Below are 16,781 nucleotides of genomic sequence, written 5' to 3'. Positions count from 1 at the left end.
GGCTGGCATTCCAACACAGGAGCCTCATGTCCGTGCTGCCATCTCTCTCTCTCTCAGTAGTCATCATTCGCTTCACACTCTGCACAGTGTGAGAGTGAACCTTCTGTGAGAATGCAGAAATAAGATGCTTGAAAAGGTGAGTTAATATTGCAGTGTAGTCATTGTGCGTACTTGGTAAGCCGGATACAGGCATTCATTTTTTTCCTGAATAATCCTTTAGTATAGCAACTGGTTTATATATAACGTTGGTTGTAGTGAATAATGCCTAGTTGAATTTCTAAGCAGTGCCGATATGCTGAGATCGTTCACTTTGTGTATTTAAAAAGTGATGGATTCAGTACCACCCTCCTCCTCTTCCTGCAATCAATAAATATTCCCTTCCTAATCGCCGTCCTCAGCCATTTGGCCACGTCCTGCACTAATTACAGCCCAGAAGATACCAGGTGACTGCGATGACTTGGAGTCAGTGGCACAGCGCTCCCCGAGCAGAGCGCACGGGGCTGGCCACGACCTCACGCGTGTGCACGGCGGCTCAGACCACCGCGTGGTGACTTTGGGGCTGGGTGAACCCGCTGTTAGAACTCGGCGGTGACTGTTTGATAAGGCGTGTGGAAAGTAGGTCTCCTTTTAGCCTACGTGTATAAAACAACTTTCCACGACCTCCCAGGGTTGGGGCATCCCGCCCGGACAACCGCAGCCCCGGCAACCTCCTCAGCCCGGGACCGGCCGGCGCCGCCCGCCCCGCAGCCGCACGGCAGAGGGCGTCAGACGGCGGCGGTAGCTCCGCCGGAGCCGAGCCCCGTCGGCGTGTCAGGCCGGGATGGGCGGGCGGCTGCCGAGCCTCCATCTTCGCTCCGCCCGCCGGAGGCAGCGCGCCCCTCCGCGCCGAGCGCGCGCTCCGCCCGCGGCAGCGCCCGGCGCCGCCCCGACCGGCCGGGCTCGCCCGCGGCGCCGGCTGCGCAGAGCTGCCCGCTGCAACGAGCACGAGCCGCGCCGGGCTGCCAGCAGGTGCGGCGGGAGAAGCGCGGGGGGTCGCGGCCGGGCGGGGACCCGGGAACGGCGCGCGGCAGAAGTTGCTGCGGCTGCGGGGCGGTGCCGGCCGAGCCCCGGTGCGCGGGGAGGGGCGGGGTTAACCGGGGCGCTGGAAGGCGGCCACGGCGGGAGCTGCCGCCGCAAAGTCCGGCTGTGAAAAGTAGCGGGGCTGCGGCGCTACCTGCCGTTTGTCCCAGCGGTGCCGGGATGACCCGGCGCGGAGGTGTCGGACGGGGGTTGTCCGCCCAGTGATCCTTCGGGCGGTGCTGCGTGTGCCAGGTAACGTGCTGCGCCGCGAGAGCGCATCTCGAGTTTGTCGCGTGTGTGTCTGTGTGTGTCAGTGTGTGTCTGCTTGCCTGCCTGTCCAAGGTCAGCAGCGAGCCGGGCGGCACGAGCTGCCTGCTGACCTCTGCGACCTGCGCGTGGCTTTGAAGCAAACGAGCTGTTGTGCGAGGGAAAGCGCGCGGAGCGTGCCTGCCGCGGGCACCTGTGGGCACGTGTGAGGGCCGGCCGTGCGGACGGAGCTGCAGCCGCTGTGAAACCAGGAAACTTTTTTTTCCCTCCCCCCCCCCGATTGCAGCGTTTCAAAGCGTTTTCCGAGGAATAAAAGCCGCTCGTGAGTAAAGCTGCCTCGCCGTGATCGCGTTTCGCGGATCCCCTTTCGCTCCGATAACGCAAGAGCAGAAAAGCTGTTGAGCTCCATCTGCGTGCATTAGGGGAGGCGGCTGACGCGTACCCCGGGGCCGTATTATTTGCTCTTTCATTACTTCTGGATCAGTAACGACGTTCGGGAGAGCCGCGTGTTGTAGCGACTGCTTTCTAGGGACGTCCCTTCACTAGAAAGCTCTCGGATAAGGATCGCGGTGCTGACACGCTGCCCTGGTAGGAGGCACTCGTGCTGCTCGTGCAGCTGCTGGCAGAGCAGAGTTGTGGGGTTTGCTGGCAGCAGCGTGGCTTTGTGGGGAATCCCGGAGCAATCCTCGTGCTTCGGAATCCATGCTTCTTTTTTTTGTGTTGTTTTGTTTCCGTTTTGCCGTACCGGTTTTCAGGCCGGTCCATCTCGCCTTCAGAAACACGTCCAGCTGAGCTGCAAAGCTCTCGTGCTTGCTTTCACCGCTCGCTCCTTCTGTTTGCACGGAGCTGTCGCCGCGGCTGGCGGCAGGAGAGCGTGCGGGGAGGCAGAGCTGGAGCGGGGCGGAACGCGCCCGGAGCTGCAGGTACCGCGCAGGGGAGGCACGAGGGGGCTCCTTTGTCGGCTGGTGGGAAGGGAAGGATGGGAGATGTGCTGTGATGGGAACTTTCCCACCCAGGTGTCCAAGGCAACTGAGCTTGTTGGGCTGTGCAGGCTGGAAGCAAAGAGTGGGTTAAGTAAATAATACAAATGATAAATACCCTGAGTTGGCAGCGCTGTGGTGACAACACAAACGCATGTCTGTTCTGCCTTCCTGCCCTGCGATGCTTCTTGCACCCACCCACCTCAGCTGGGAGGGATTATGAAAGCTGAGCAACAGGGATGCTGTTGCTGATTAACAGGGTGGCGGAAAATGCCTACAGGCTGTTGCTCAGCAAGGTGAGTTCTCTGTTGCAGGTATACTCTGTGCATTATTGGTGTGTGTTGTACCGGGGGTCAGTGCTATGGATGGGCTTGGAGAGGGGAAACTGCTTGAGACTGAAGGAGGAACTTGAGGTGCTCTGTAGCAAATGGACAACGTCCTGCCAGGTTGTGTTCAACAAGTGTGTGGCTGGGCTATCAGTTGTAGGAACTTTCTTGAGTCTTGGGTTTGTTTCAGTATTGGGTGACAAAAGATGGGTTTCCCAAAACGTGGTGTTGCTGTTAGTGAATGCAGTAGGAAGGAGATGAAGGTTTCCCCTGTTCTGGCCATGGCTTGCAGGCTCCTGTGCTATCAGTGCACCTGAGGAGGAGAGCAGCTGGGAACAACTGGGAGTGGGTGCTGGTGTGGTTTGCTGCTAGCATGGGGTGTTTAGCAGCTGCAGGTGGGCTGTCCTGCCTTGCTGTAGTTGAGTCTCATAATACGACAGAACCTGGCTTCCTGGTTAAAAATCTCTGTGGTGTCATGGAAGTGCCACATCCCGGGTACTTCCACACCTGAGTTTGCTCCTGTGGTGGCATTTGGGATGTTAGTGATGCTGCCTGTTTGGCTGTTTGCCTCAGGAACACGGGAGGGTCGGCTGTGAGGAGGAGTTGGGATTGCTGGGGCTCTGGTGGCTGTGTCCCATCACATCCAGACCTCCTTCCAGGCTGGCGGCAAGGTGGGTGCTGTGGTAGGAGAAACAGGCAAAGCAGCTCAGATAAAAATAAAGTGCTGTTTCTCAGATTAGAGAAATCCCAGGGAGCTGTGCCAAGAGGCAGCAAAAAAGTCGTGTTGGTTGAGTTAACCAGGAGCTCCGAGTGTTGCTGCGCTCTCTGCGAGCTGCAGAAGCTGGGGCTCTGTCTCACTGACGGCGTTCAGCTGCACTCCTGGCTCTGAGCAGATGGTTTGCTGTGTGCTGTCCTGGCTGGAACATGAAATGCTAAAGGCTTATGCTAGCCCAGGGCACTGTGCTTCCCATAAGTGTGTTGGTAATGTTCTTTCTGTTCCTTTTTTGAGTGCACTTCCTTGAGTCATCTTTAGGCATTCCTTTGTATTTCTGCTGTGCTTAGTTTTTAAACTCTTGAGTATTAAGGATGCGTCGCATCGCTTTTCTTTGCAATGCTTTTAGATGTACTTCCTTTTAATGATTTTTGTTTGCAGAGCTTTTATTATTTAGATTGAAACAAAATCTGCTTTTTCTTTTTTTTTTTTTTTTTTTTTCTCCTTTTTTTTTAAGCTTTTCATTGCTTTTCTCTCTTCTCACACACCTTGTTGCATGCACGATGAGTCGTGTCTGCTTAGACTGCCTGCATGAAGTGAGCTTCCCGTGGATGTGCTGGGCAGTTTGGGACAGCACTGGAGGAGGAGGCAGTGAGTATTTCTGGAGTGCCGGGGGCAGGCTGGAATAATGTGACAACCTTCTGTTCGCATCCTTGCTCTGGGTAATGGACAGAAGGCTGCTTGTACCTCCTGGTCTGGCGCAGCCTTATGAAAGGAATATGGCCCCGAGCGATCTCCTCAGTTGTTGGGTGGAGCTGAAGCAGGTTTTGATCCATCTCCCACGGTGGCTGATAACTCACGTTGGCGTTTCAGCATGCTGCAAGAGCAGCCTGGCTTTCTGTCTGTTGTGTGAACAGGACATTGGGTACACAACTCACCGTTGCGTGGTGTGTAGGAGTTTGTGTTTATACATGCATGACATGGCAATGGTGTTTGGTCACAAGATCGAGTTTTTTGTTTTTCCTCAGTGCCAGAATCACTGGATTTTCACTGGGATATACAACATTGTCTTCAGATTGCTGTGACTGCCCATCAGAGAGCAACTGCGTGGTGAGAGCAGTTACCGTTGTTTGGGGCATTGATTCCTGGGGCACTGTTCCAATGGGCCCTGACCTCTGTTCTGAGCTGCCCGGGAAGCACATATTTAAGTGTCTGTGGTTCTGTTTGGGTACTTGTAGTAAGCACAACATACAGCTTTGCGTGGTAGAGTTGGTGGTGAGTGCTATCTCCAGCGATGATGTGTGGTTCACACTGCAGCAGTCGACCATTAGTGGTAGCAGTTGTATCACTCACGTGTGATGCTCATTTGGGAAGGAGAATACTTGGGTGGTGAGGGCAGCTTGCAGCTGAGGCCGGTTTATTTTACAAACCATCCCAACAGACACACGCAATAGATTTTTGTTGTTGTTGTTTTGCTAATTAAAATTCTAGCTGTGCTCTTTGTTTTAAAACAGCCGGGAGGGTAACCTGCCTTGTTTAAGGATATACACTGAGTTATACAGTTGTTAATAAATGAGAGAATTTGCCTGCAGCAAGAAGGCAGTGGATGGGAGAGCTGTGTGCAGGTGCAGCCCTGTAAAGGTGAGTGCCATTCAGCTGTTAGTGAATGGGGCTGAAGCTCTGGTCTGTGTGTGTGGGGGCTGCTCGGTGCTGTTCTGCATCTGTGTGCATTGAGGCAGCTCCTCCAGCACACCGCCCAGGCTCAGCACGGACCTTTTCTATCCTCCTGGAGAGTAATTTGTCAGGAAATGAGCAGCAGTATGATCTGTGTTTCCAACAGTGGCATGGACAGGTCCAGAGAAAGGCTTCATTTCAGGGGTGAAGTAATTATAAACTTTCCATCCATAAAAAATAATATATATATATATATATATTTTTTTTTTTCTTCCCATTTAAAGTACTTTAGTGGCTGTGTTAAACTGGGGGGTCAGAGCTTCGGTGAGGACAAAACTTGGTTCGTGTGGAGGGTGTTTGCAGTGAGAGATCCCCACTTCAGGAGGATTAAAATGATTTGGAACCTTTTAAGTGTTGTCAGAGAGTTGCAAGGTTTCATTGCAGCGGCTTTAAGGTTAACTTTCATTCAAAATGTAAATGGAGAAAGTAAGCAGAATGTTACATTTGCCCAGAATGAAACAGTCGTTCTTCTGGAATAAAACTTGGCAGAGTCTGAAGGGAAGAGTTGGGATTGCTTCCTGGGGAAAGCTGGGAAGAAAATAAGCATTTGGTTCTTGTTCTGTTCTTTCTGCTCAGTTTTGTGTGTTTTCCCTATTTTTGCAGTAGGTCAATTGAACAGAGAAGCCCATTAATCTTATGGCCCAGCTCTGGGAGCCCCCAGGATTGCTGTCTTCTTGTTATTTCGGCTTTTGGGCTGAGCTGCACGTGGCTTTCTTCTTTTCAAGTATCAGCCCTAGATGAAGTAGACATACACTTGATAGAGTAACTCTCCAGGAAAGGTTTCTGAGGCTTTTGTTGACAGTTCACATCACGCTGTGTTCTCTCCCCTGTCTGTGATGCTCAGGGCTGGAATGAGGTGGAGGAGTCTCAAGTGTTTGCTGTGTGCTGTAGTCCTCGAGGGAATCGCACGCTGGGGTGATGCACTGCACTGAGACTGACCTGGTGGGAGAATGGGCATATGTGGGGAAGCTTTATGAGCTGGTGGGGGACGGTGAGACAAATACGTGGCTCGTAGGAGGGAAAACAGTAGGGTGTGTTTAAAATAATAGGAAGTTGCTCAGTAGTTTGCAAAGATGATGGAAATCTGGCTTGGGGACAAGGAGAAAGGGTTGTTGCATGAGTGACGGCCGTGAGATGGTGGCAATTTGGAGCTGATTGACGATGACAGGAAGGAGCTCTGGTGAGTGAAAGCAAGAAGGAGAAGGGGCAAACGAGAAGGCTGGTGTCGAGAAGTGGGCTTGGACTGCAAATGTGCGCAGAAAGCCGATGGATTGAAACCTCTGAGTGACAGGGAGTAAAGGGAAGACGTGAAAAAGAGACATGATGCAGCTTCGATTTTAGTGAGCTGCAACAAAGAGGATGTTTTATGTCACTCTGATCATGATGGAAATAGGAGCCGGGATGAAGAGGAGAAACCTTAATGAACAAACGGGATGGAGGCAGAGATGGCGTGTCAAATGACTTGTTCCCTGTAAAATAAAATAATAACAAAAAAAGGATGCTCCACCCCCTCCCCCAGAATGCAAACCATCCACCCTCCACCCCATTTTATATATTTAGGCGCATCAGTGATAATATATCACGTCAAACACGTTTGATGTATCTGCTTATATCATGTCTAATCTTGGCAGGGACTATAACAGTAATTACATTTCCTGTCAGGCTGAGCGTCTCTCCCTGTGCCTGAGCCCAGCACTCTGTATATGTGGGTGCAGCTTTTCTTCTGGGTATTTGGGTGCCTCTCAGCTCTGCAGTGCCCTCTCTCTGGTTCCAAAGGACTTTTACAGCCCATCAGTCTTCCAAATTAGCGATAATGGCATCCATATCAGGGCTGTTTAACACAGAAGGGTGTTGATGATTAACTGAGGATTAATTTTCTCGAGACTGGAAGCAGTGCAGTTTATTTGTGTCTTTTGTTTGTGTGTGTGCACGGGGGTTGCCTTGTAAAAAAACCATGCATTAACTACACTTGGAAAAGAAAGTGTCAGATGACTTTGTGGGACACTTGTGAAGATGCTGTGCTGGGTGTTTTCCCATGTTTGGTGGTTTTATGACAAATATTAGATGAAGACAACAAATAATAACTGCATTTCTGAGGAAAAGAAAGAGGGATGGTGGAAATGGAACGAGGAGCGATGGCAGTGGAAGTGAAGGACGTTGCCTCCAGCACTGTGACTTTGGATGCAGCCCAGCAATGCCATCCTCCTGCAGGGGGTGTTGGAGGGGCGCAGCATGGGATGCGCAACTTCATACCACTGTGAAAGCATTTTCCAAGTTATTTGCTAAAAATACCTCTGGAACAGAGAGAACCAGAACTGCAGCAGTGGTGGAAATGGGGGGAGCAGCTGGTCCTGGGGAGAAGAGCAGGTTTGGAGGGGAAAGCTCTGGGAATTACTGCTCTGAAAGACTGGTTTGCGGTTAGGATTAATGTCCCTCCGTTTTTAGGAAGATTCAAATAATTCCCAGTTTGTGCTAAACTTAAAAGGAAAAATGTGAATAATCCTTCTGGGACAGAGAGCTAAAGGTCAGAGACTGTGAACAGCAGCATTAATTGCTCCACTGAAAGGAAAACCCATCGGCACCTCTAACGGGTTGCCTATGGATGAGAGCAATGTTCGCGCTGGTGAGTGATGATGCAGCAAGATTCCAAAAGGGGGGTCAGTTTTTTCCTTGTTGCTCCATGATGGGACCATCATGCTGATAACGTGGGTGTCAGCTGTCTGGAGGTTGGAATGAGATGATTGTGGAGCTCCATTTCAACCTATAAAGCTTCGGGGTGTTATTTCGGTTGTGTGCTGTGCATCACTTACAGATGGCGTAGGATCAAACTCCCAAGAAATGCCACCCATAGGATGTAGGTGTTGTGGGACCTTGTGCCATCCAGTGCTGACAGCACACTGTGGTTTATTTAAATTAGTTGTTGGAATTTTGGCAAAAAGTCCTGGCTGTGTTGTTGGCCCCCTTTTCCAGTAAGTGACTCCCATCCTCAGGCCAGCATCTTTGTGTTTGCAAGTGAGTTTCTGTTCTCTCTGGTGTTTGGATGCTGCTGACTTCTGGCTTAGGGATGTGGGAGTTATCCTGCGTGTGCTTGCACTGCTCTGCTGAGTGCTCAGCACTGGCTCAGCTGCACTGGGAGAATGTGAATACTGGGAGAAGCAATGATGTATGGTAGGACTTGCTGTTGCAGTGCATTGCTGTGTGTATGATTTTGTATAATGATAATGAAGCTATTTTTGCTTTTCTTCTCTCACTGACATATTCAGTGAATTAATGTGTGTTCACTTACACAAGCAAGAGTCTTGGAAATCAGAAATTTCCTCGTGTTGTAGAAGGAATTTATTTATTTATTATTTCTACAGCTGTTTGCAAAAGAACCCTTTGCAAAGTCACTTGTTGCTAACACTGAGTCGGGCTGTGCTCAGCCCTGTGCTGCTCTCAGCACCCCCTGCTGCTGTGTACCTCGAAGGAAGCCGCTGTCTTTGGGGAGGGAGGGGAGCTGAGGGGGAATGCAATGGTTTGCAAACAAGATTATTATTTTTTTAATATTTAAATTGGTTTAACTTTGCAGCAACAGGTGGCAGACTTTCTTATTTTACTACGCTGTATTTTGGGTATGCTGTGGAAAATTATTTAGATTTGGCTGTTGCAGTCATTTGGGAGAAAAGTAATTGCATGCTGACTGCATTTTAGACTTAGCTAATAGGAGCCTGCCTTCACCAGTGCAGTTTCTAGCAAATCCTGTTGGACTGTGCAATGATGTGCTTGGATTAAGTTTCCTCCCTATTGCACGTTCTACAGCAAAATGCATTTTCTGTTAGGCTGGTGGATAGTTGTATGGGATGGATTTTGTTTGCTTTTGAAATAGCAGAAGCCTCCTAGGTAATTCCATCAAGTCTCTGCTAGCAGAACCCAGCTCCTGTCCGCTCCCTGCCAGACTGCTGCTACCCAGGGCTCTGTGACAGCGTGAGCGAAGGCTGGTGGTGGGACACGGTTTGGTGCTGATTCTCTTGGTGGATCATAGAATCACAGAGTGTCCTGGGTTGAAAAGGCCCACAGTGCTCATCCAGTTCCAGCCCCCTGCTGTTGCCAACCAGCAGACCAGGCTGCCCAGAGCCACATCCAGCCTGGCCTTGAATTCCTTCAGGGATGGGGCATCCCCAGCCTCCTTGGGCAACCTGTTCCAGTGCGTCACCACCCTCTGTGTGAATGGTGCATGGTAGGCAGAATGGGAGCCTGACTGCTAAAGATGATCAAAAATTTGTTTCCAAAGAGAAATACTTTGACTCCAGCAGTAACCTTAGAGTGCGTAAGTGATCTTGAGTTTTGCACTTCTTTGTTTAGCTGTCAGAACAGGATTCTGTACGGATGGTGGAGTCTTCCTTACTGCACCCAATGTGAACGAAGAAGGGCAGCGCTTCGTTTGGCCTCACCCGTAGGCACTTCAGGTATTTCTGTACAGCCACGTACTTCAGAAGCTGCAGCTCGTGGTTGTTTGGCAGCATTGACCCACGTGCTTAGGTGGTCAGAGTGGAGCCCCGGAGGCAGTGCCCCAGGCCCGCCCTTCTCGCTGTAGCCGGAGGTTTTGTGCTGCTGAGTTCTGCAACCACGCGCTGCCAAAAATATTTGCCTTTTCAGTGGATTCAGCTCTCCCAGCATAAGTAGCTGCAGGTTGAAGTACTGGCAGCCCAGCCCTGCGGATTACTCTCGCGTTTGTTTGGTATCTGGGGATGCTGCTGGCAGAGCTAAAAGCTCTGAGCTGATCGGTATCAAGCTTTTAAAAGGAATAGCAGGAGTGTGTGTGTCTAATTCCGCAGAAGATCTGAACGTCTCCTTTTTTGATGTGAACTTGCCTGAAATGTTTAAAGTAATATTATAACTAATGTCTGACCTTTAATTAAAACTTTGCTGGTTTTGTCAAGGTATTTTCCACTGTAATGCTCTCAGAGGCAGAGCTTTTTGTATTCTCCTCAACGGGTAAATGATTAATGGTCTCAGCACTGCCTTCTGGATCACCTTGTAAGAGGTCTCCTTCATCAATCTGGCAAGGGGATTGTATGGCAGTTTGCACCCTAATTACAGTCCCCAGCTGGGGATGTGCTGCTTAACAGATGACTTGGAGTTGAAGTGTGGTCGGTGCAGGTATAGATGGCCACGGAGTTGTATGATACTCAGTTGCAACAATTTGATTTCCTTTCTGGGGGAAAAAAGAATCCACTTCAATATAAACAGTGCAGCAGACAAAAGCGTTTAGCTGGAATTAACTCTGTAACTTAAAGGTTTAATAATAACAGCAGTTCTGCCTCTCCCCGTTTTCATCTCTTCCTTCCCTCTCTCTCGCAGTTTTACAGACGAGGGCAGTACTGCAAGCCAGAAATTGTGTTAGCAGCAGAAACATTACGGTATTCTACAGGGCAAAACAAAAGTGATTCAAAAGGTGCTGTTATAGATAATAAGTTTTAGCATTGAACAGTTTACCCAGAAGACAGCAGATTACTTCTAGTGGTCTGTCATTACAGCTGGCCTTTTTTCTTTTTTGTGCCTGGCTCATTTGTGGTGCAATGCTGGCCATCAATTAAGATGTATTTCTGATGGAGCTATGAAGACAACTGCCCTGCTCTTCTACCAGGCGTGTTGCTGACCACTCACACGTGTGCTGTTGCTCAGATTTGTCTAAGTACTGCTAACTTCCATGTGATGTGTACATGAAGGATAAAGGCAGTGGAAAGGGGCACTGGAGATGCTGGGTGTAGGAAGTGAGTGCGATTTGTGCCTATATCCCAAAAAACTGGACTTGAAGACTAACATTTGTGTGTAGGGCAGTAGTATTAGTTGTGTGGTGAAAGCGTGGGTGTGACTGACCTCCATTGGCTAACTTGGAGAGGGGAGGAGAAAAAGTCTTGCGACTCGATGAAGGAGTTGCGATACCTGAGCTGTGTGCTGCAAGGTGTTACCGAGCGTTGGGAGCTCTGCTTGCAAGCTCATGTCACAGAGGATGGATGAGGGCAGGTAGGTGTGTGTGAGGGAGGAACTTGTCACACTCTTGTGCGTGATTCACAAGAAATCCATGTACAGTGTTTCCATCCCTAGAGATGGTCAGATAATAGTTTGTTATGGCGCATTTACTCGTCTGGGTTTCCTTCTCCATGACAAATGGAAGAATTGATCCCAGAGCTGTTATATAAAACATATATTATCCAGAAATCCCGTGTACTGTGAGGTAGAGCCTCTACTGAGAGGTCACCTGGAAGGCTCTGCTTTCTTCATTCCAAGCTTTTGATCAAAACTCGTAGTTTCCTGATGTTTTGGTCTCCGTATGCTCCTGCAGCTCCTATCTGGGGAAAACAGTCCTTCCATTCCCCGTCCCTTTGGCTGAAAATTGAAGGCAGTCTATTTCTTCTGTTTTTCCTTCTTGTTAAAAACTCAATGCGGTGTCTCCTCCGTATCTGTCTTTCAGATGGGATAGCACCACGCTTCGATGTTTGCACAGACGTTCATCATCCTTCTGTTTGCAGAAGCAATTGGAAGCAAATGATCCAGGTTGCTGCAGTTTCTCATATTCTGTGTTCTTTCCGGTCGTGCAGCTGGAGCTCCTTCCCTGAGCTGCACTGACACACGGTGAGGCAGCACGCCTCGGCCGGCAGCCCCGTTCATTGTTGGCTGTACTGCCTTTTGCCCAGCGTAGTTTGACCACGGTTGCTGCTTCAGGTTTTGTTCCAGGACAAATGCACCGCGGGTACTTGAGAGAGGAAAGCATTTTCTCCTAAATTACTTTAGCAAATGGAAGCCCTTTTTTTTTTACTCAGGCTGAAGACTTTGTCTTGGCTACAAGCCTGGGAGATTTAAACATTTGCTGTTCCTTTTATTGTTCAGACCTGTGCTGCATATTTTAAGGGAGCGAGTGGTCTGTCAAGTTATTAGAAATCATTACTTTGCCACGGAGTTATTGAATGGATGTGCAAACAGGTGTTTGTCAGGTTTTGCCTTCTGGACTGAATATTTTTGATGTTTCAGGAACTTTTATGTGCAGTCAACCATTGCACTTTGTATAGGAGAACGCTTGATTCCGATTATCCGAGCAATCAGGGAGCAGAGATGTGGCTCTGTGATTCATAATTGAAATTTAGCCTTTAGATTAACTTCATTAGTATGCTGTTGAACAAGGACCGGATGTTAATAAAGGAAAAATCCTTGTGGGTTTCAGCACTGAGTTCTGCTGCAGGTCTTTGCAGTCCATTATGAATATTTTATTTTTGCTGTGACAGCGTTATTTTAGATTTGAGCATCTTCGTTTTGGTTTTATTCACCAGAATTGTACCAGACAAAGGTTTTTTTTTGTCTCACGTAAGGCGAAAAACAAAGTTCTTTTGGGAGAGCCATGTGTGTGAGCCGTTCTGAGATCCAGAAAAGGAGCTCTAGAAAACAGACTGAAGTTTCCATTCCAAATGATGCCGTGGTGAAAACCAAGCACTTCTTCAAGGGCTTTCTGGGGAAGCAGAAAGTTAACAATCATCTGCACTCATTAGATGATAGGCTTGCAGGTGTTTGTAGAATTGGACCTGTTTATTCTGCTGAGATTAAAAATATTAATTTATTGCTTCTATGTTTGTTTGCTTTTTAAATTTTTGGACTTGATTCTCATTATTCTTTTTGGATCTGGATTTGCAGCTTAGCAAAGCATGCAGTGGCATTTGACTGCATTTGAATGTCCTGGGACTTCAGGTAACTTACTTCATTCCTGGCACCTAATGCTGTCTATCACGTATCTGTGGGCCACTGCAGGTGAGTATTTGGGTTTCTGTAGTGAAAGTTTTTGATGCAAAATAAAGGTGAATGTGGTTGAACTTCCAGCACCTGTGCTGTACCTCTTAGGAAGCTGTTCTTGTTTTTTTACTTCTTAAGCTGTTTTTGTGTTTTTTATGTCATGTTTTGTTTGCTCTGTGTAGCTTCATGGAAGATTTGGATGGATTCTCATTTGTCATACAGCAACACTAAGAAAGCATATTCAAGGAAAAAATACTGAGTTGCCGGAATGGAAAAGAAGATAATAGGGATTTTTGGTTCCTTTCCATCCTTGGAGCTGCTCTTGATCTCCCTAAAGCTGGTATCAGAATGTTTGGAGTTATCTGTACATATGCTCTTCAGTGGAGAGTCGTACACTTGATGTAATTCTGTGTACTTTGAGATGACACAGCATCTGTTTCTGCAGGAAAGGATTAGAATGTTATGAATTCAGCTTTTTTCTCCATGCAGCTTTGAGAGAGGCTGAACGACAGAGCAGGTTGGTGTCAAGTTCTTAAAGGTTGGCAGCAGGTTTGAACTTGGAGAAGTCTTGTGCTGCCTTAGAGGAGTCCAGCTCCGGGGAGCTTCGTGGCTTATGGCAATTGAGCAGCTTTGTTCTGTGATAGACACGCTGCTGATGTTTGAAAGTTTGCCAAGGAAATATGAAGGGAAAAGCAGAAAGGGTTTGTTACAACACAAGTGTTTGGTTCAAGTCCTTGAGTAATTGTGAAAAGTCTAGACTGTGATCTCTTGGCATATTTGAATGGGAATACATCTTTTTCTATTAGGCTTTTCCATGAAGGTTTGCAGTACGGCAGGAGGGGACTCAAAAATACTGGAAGTTATGGCTGAGAAAAATCAGTTTGTAGGAGGCCGTTCCATATGAATGGAGTTCCATAATTGCCATTATTTCCTCCCATGGAAGATCGGCACTGAGTAGAATGCTCTGGGGATGTTCAGGAATCAAATGTGTTCTTCAACATTTTGTTTTGTATAATAGAGAACCAGAATTTTTCAGCTAATCCTCATCCATAGGCTGTAGCAACTCCAAACCTTGGCAGCTGCAGCTGGGGAACGTGTCCAGGCTTTGCATGCCCTGACAAACCTGCAGCTAAGCCAGGGCACTCACTGCCAGGCTATACAGCTGCCCTTGCTCAGTGGGTTTGCTGTGCTTCTGAAAGGGAAATACTTGTTACCTAGATAACTTAAGATCATTCCTATACCAAAAGTTAATGCAAAATAACACAGCCATTTATTTATAAAATTCAGAATTTGGAGATCTAAGCAAAGACTTTCATTTCTTCACGCATGTTGATAAAAGATGCAGCTGGAAAGATTTATCTCCCTCTTTTGCTACCTTCTTTCTGATGTTCTAGAGCATTTCTGAATGTAATGCTGGTTCGGTTCAGACGTAATACTGTGAAGTCTGAAAATCAATATACTTTAAAGGGATTTTAGGAAAAATGACAAACCCTGAATAGAATCTGTTCCTGGCTTTCAATATTGTTATTTTGGTAATCCAGATTCTGATTTTTTTTTGTTTAGTTTTCTTTAGTAGTTCATAGAACCACAGTCTTGGCTTGTGGAAAACTTCTGGTAGGTTGTTTCTATTGAAAGAAAGCTTAATCTTTGGATTCACCGATCCTCTCTTCTAGTCAGGGCTGCCACTTACTTCAAGTCAGTTCCGGCATGCTATAAATCAGAGCCTTCTGAGTGGTCAATCAGTGAGTGATTGCATTCTGCAGCACTGGAAGGCAATCTTTCCTGGTTTAAAATTGAAGTAAAGTGATCTGAAGGGACTGAGCACAGCGCTCGGAGCTTGTGAGCTCTGCGGCCAAGATTTCTGTCATGGGTTTGTGGTGGGAGCCTGGGCAAGTAGTTGTATGTTTACAGTGTAGAAATATACTTTCTGCTTGAGTCCATCTTTTTTTCCCCCTTCTTTTTCCTCCTTCCCCCCCTCTTCCTTTTTTCTTTCACCCGTTTTAAAGTTGAGCTCTTTTATGAATGTACTCCTGTATGAAAGTTCCATGTTATTCAGCTTTCTGCTACCTGGCAGTAGTCAGAGGCAGACCAAGCACCTTGCTGCTTCTCTCAGATGGGGTTATCAATGCCTATGGAGGTCTAAAAAAAAAAAAAAAGTAAGGAAAAAAGTTTGCATTTTCAAAAGCTTTTGACACATCTGCAGAGGAATTGGAAATAAGTCCAAATGGACCCTTAAGATCTCTTCAAAAGTTTAATAGAATATTGATTTTCTTTTAAAGTTATAGGAAGCCTTCATGGTGTGCTGTGCATTGTTTCTGCCATAGGCCATAGTTTGGAAGCACTCAAATCCTTTGTGGCTCTGGGTAGCAAATAACAAGCACGTCGTGATGGAACCAGCGCTGACCTCTCTGTGTTCGTAGTAAAAAGCAGTGGGAGATGATGAAGGCCACTGGATGAGGTGGCATTGCTCTCACATTGGAATTCTTGTCTGGATCTCAAAGATAGCTCGGATATTGTGTAACCTTTCAGTAATTTCAGCAAATGAGAAAGCATTTTGAGTGCGATGAGACAAACATTGTAGCTTATCAAGAAAGAAAAACAAGAACTTTTAAAACATCCACTTTAAAGTGGGACAAATTACATAATTACATATAATGGAACAAGTTTGAAGACTTGTGTAATTGTTTCAGAATTAAGTATGCTTTAAAAATAACAAGGGATGAAATCCGTTTTCCCTGCTGCAGATGAAACGATGAGGATAACTGATAGCAAATCAAAGGGGAGCAGGGATGGTCTTTTATCCCTTTGCCCCCTCGCCGTCTGTGGCTCTTTGGCTGTGGTGTTCTGCTCACTTTGAAATCGCCCCACTTAGGATGGTCTGAAGCTACTGTTGCTACGAGGGAAATGTTTTTGCATGAGAAAAGTGTTTTGTCTGACTAGGCTTGAAAGATCTTTCTTTCAGTAGCAGTTCCAGTTTCAAAAATACAGCCAGCATCATAGCCAGGGCGAGTGAGAAAATCAAAGAGGTACATTTGCTGACTGCATGCTGTATTTTTTTTTTTTCTCTCTTTATTTCTTATCAGAATGACTCTGAAATTCTGTTGTGTCGAAATAACAGCAAGGAAATATTTCTGTTTCTCTAATCAGGAAAAAAAAAGTGGTATATTCTGTCTAATGTATGGAATGTACTTGGAGCAATTCCAGCCCAGGGATTCTCTGGGTAGTGAGCAGATCAGGATCCTGAGGCTGCTCTCAGTGTTCAACAGCATCTCTAGCTCGGTTAGCTCTCTTATGTCTCTCTTTCGTGTATCTGCTGAGAACAACTGTTAGAACACCCGACACGAAGCACTGTCATCATTGAATTCCATCAGTCTGTGAAAGAGGGGCTCGGGTTGTTCTGGAGCTGATACAGCACTCACGGGCACACGTGAGCTGCTGCAGACAGGTGTACGTGGGGTTGGCACAGGCCGCAACAGCTGAAGGTTTGTCCCAGAACTTTGTTTCTCTGCACGTCTGCCTCCTCTGAATGTGTGCATGTACCTGTATGCCAGCATTTTTGAGGAGTTATTCCATTAGAACTTAATATTTGAAGAAGGTAAATCACATGAGGTGTGATAGCATTGTATGTGACCAATTGTGCGTATTTTGTTTAATAGATGCAAGTTCGTTATTGTGTTCAGTTTAATTTGCTGTTATTTCTGCTGCTTTACTATTGTTTTGGACGCAGAGAGTTTGAAGCAAGACTGGGCTTCATGCTAAGCTGGAATGGACTGCCCAGGGAGGTGGTGGAGTCACCGACCCTGGGGGTGTTCATGGAATGACTGGATGTTGTGTTGAGGGACACGGTGTAGTGGGAGCTATTGGTAAGAGGTGAATGGTTGGACTGGATGATCTTTTAGGTCTTTTCCAACCTTGGTGATTCTATGATTCTAATGTCCAGCC

The 16,781-nt window shown here is 47.3% G+C and overlaps 1 protein-coding gene across 4 annotated transcripts in view; it reads left to right on the top strand.

Moving 5' to 3' along the window:
- The first annotated feature begins 913 nt into the window (after positions 1–913).
- THSD7B (thrombospondin type 1 domain containing 7B) overlaps positions 914–16,781 on the top strand; it is a 282,914-nt gene continuing 267,046 nt past the window's right edge. Inside the window, exon 1 of one of the 4 annotated variants that reach the window (XM_072342394.1) lies at positions 914–1,008. The gene's annotated coding sequence lies outside the window, so the exon portion shown is untranslated. Of the gene's footprint in view, positions 1,009–1,235; positions 1,312–2,112; positions 2,250–9,485; positions 9,524–16,781 lie in introns of those variants that run through there. The other 3 variants (XM_072342396.1, XM_072342397.1, XM_072342398.1) reach the window with 3 other exon arrangements.

Source organism: Excalfactoria chinensis, chromosome 7, assembly GCF_039878825.1.
Source record: "Excalfactoria chinensis isolate bCotChi1 chromosome 7, bCotChi1.hap2, whole genome shotgun sequence".
Taxonomy (NCBI): Eukaryota; Metazoa; Chordata; class Aves; order Galliformes; family Phasianidae; genus Excalfactoria; species Excalfactoria chinensis.
Note: the sequence above shows the minus strand (reverse complement) of the source record. Positions and strands in the feature narration are given on the sequence as shown.